Source organism: Sinocyclocheilus grahami, unplaced genomic scaffold (genome assembly GCF_001515645.1).
Source record: "Sinocyclocheilus grahami isolate Dianchi unplaced genomic scaffold, SAMN03320097.WGS_v1.1 scaffold3109.1, whole genome shotgun sequence".
Taxonomy (NCBI): domain Eukaryota; kingdom Metazoa; phylum Chordata; class Actinopteri; order Cypriniformes; family Cyprinidae; genus Sinocyclocheilus; species Sinocyclocheilus grahami.
In genome coordinates, this window is record NW_015508276.1 from 7014 (window position 1) to 9353 (window position 2340).

General features: G+C 34.6%; 1 protein-coding gene across 1 annotated transcript in view; it reads right to left on the reverse strand.

The window, feature by feature from the left end:
* LOC107576008 (cyclin-dependent kinase-like 5) overlaps positions 1 to 2340 on the reverse strand; it is a 56286-nt gene that overhangs the window by 522 nt on the left and 53424 nt on the right. The gene's annotated exons all lie outside the window — the stretch shown is intronic.

A 2340-nucleotide genomic window follows, 5' to 3' on the forward strand; every position in this document is an offset into this window, starting at 1 on the left:
TGACAGACTCAAAAGTCCGCAAAAAAAGAAAAGAATATCAGATATGTCTGTGAACTCATAGGACAGATGCTCATCTGACAGAATAAACTCTTGTTCCTGATAGATTGTAAACTTTTGGCCTTGCATGACTTCACAATGGTTTTAGTTGGCACATCAACTGCTTTAGACGAAAAAGTGGCAGCAACTTCAGTACTTAAAGGTGGAATAAACATTATAAAATATCTAAAGTAGAAAAGAGAGACCTGTTTTTCGATAACCATGAAAGATGCAGCTAACCACTTGGCCTTATTTGAGCTAAAGACTTACATTCTTATGCATATATAAACATTTGTCCAATGGTAAACTGAAAGAAAAAAAAGTCAAACATTACATTCTAAGAGGATACAGCTTCTAGTCATTGCCACACCACAGAAAATGAACAAATATGAGAATCAGTGAAGATGTCCAATATATTTCATCTATTCCGTGCGCTTCTGGGGATGAACCTGAATGTTTATATCCCTGCATTCAACAGCTCAGACACTTGAAAGCTAACAGGCATTCTCTTTGAATGATAGATGCTACAAGCCAGTATAAGACAAGCTGTCTATGGCTTTTAAACCATGACAGATGAGTTGTCAGTACCTGCAGGTATACTTCAATATGGCAGCGAACCAAGTAGCACTCTAAATCACCTTCAAAATATCCTTCAACATACATTTAAGGCAGCTCATTCAGTCCATATATACGGTGAACAGAAGTAAAGTGGGACACAATTTGTCAGTGTCATTTTAAAATCAAAATCCAAATGCTACAACATCATCCTGTATTCATTTAAGAGAGAATATACACAGATAATAGATTCAGCTTACCGTTCAAAAGGTTGGAGTTGGTAAGGTTTTTGAACGAAGGGTCTTATGCGTACCAAGGCTGCATTTATTTGTTCAAAAATACAGTAAAAACAGTATTAATAAAATATTACAATTTCAACTGTTTTCTATAGATTTTAAAATGCAATTTGTTCATGTGATAATAAAGTACAATTTTCAGCAGTCATTACTTCAGTCTTCATTGTCGCAATATCCTTCAGACAATCTTTCTAATATACTGATTTGGTGCTCAGGAAACATATATTATTATTATTTTTTATCAATGTTTAAAATGTATTTTTTAAATGTCTTTACTGTCACTTTTGATCATTTTATTGAATCCTAAATAAAATATTAATTTCTTCTTCTTCAAAAACAAAAAAACAGACTGACCCCAAACTCTAAAAACTGTTATATATTCACTCTATATTACACGACTATCAAGCTTCATTTTGACAGAAATGTTGGTAGACGCAGCCCTTCGAAGGTCAGGTTTGTATTTTAGTGCTTAAAACTAGCTTTCAAAATCATTTTGTACTCTGGGATAGGGAACTGGTAGATTTTTCTCTGATCTTTTATTAGCATGATTCCACATCAGTTGTTTTTTTATGAAGAAAAAAATCATAACATTAAAAATAAAAGAAGAGGGTTAGGCAAACCAGAATCGGCAACATTCTACATGCTGCAGATGTAGGTTTTGTAGCAGGTTAACCAGGCTGGTCATAGATTACCACTCACAGACGACCTCACCACAGCTGGCGACAGCCAAACGATTTATCTTGGCAGTCCTAACAGCTGGCTGATGGGGGGATTAACCTGGCACCGGAGAGACAGACTGTGCCAATGTACTGCAGATTAAAGCATGTCAGAGCGTTTATGGACAAGGTGTTAGTCCAGGAGTGATGGAATCACATTGTAATACTCTGCCTTTCAAACAGGCAGACCGCATTACTCAGGAACAAAGTGTTTCACGTCACTAATATTAACCTGAAAATATGCAACAAGGAAACAAGAGGTTCCAGAAAGAGACTTTTAAACTTTGCGAAACTCTCATCTCTTCCTACAAGACAAAAATCAACAGTTTGTTATTGCATGGCAGTTTAACCAAGAAAACGTTTAACAGATGTCAGATATTTGAAGATGTATGGAATACAAATAGTTCAAGATGTTACTGAAAATTAACTTCATTATGCATAACACATTGAAATAGCGCTGAGACAACAGAATCAAAGATAGAAATGAGAACAGATAAAAAAAAAAAACGATGTAAATGTCAAAAATACTGTATAGACTGTATTTGAATGTGTAACTTGAACATAAAAGTTTCAAATCCAGTCCTGTGAACGACAGAACTCATATACTGTAGGTAGGTAAGGTAGAAGATTAGATAGATACAAAGTTCTGTTTTAATCAAACACCATATCAACACAAACACCTGTGAAATGTCTGTTTAAAGTGCACCGTTGACAAACAATACTAATAAAAAAAAAAA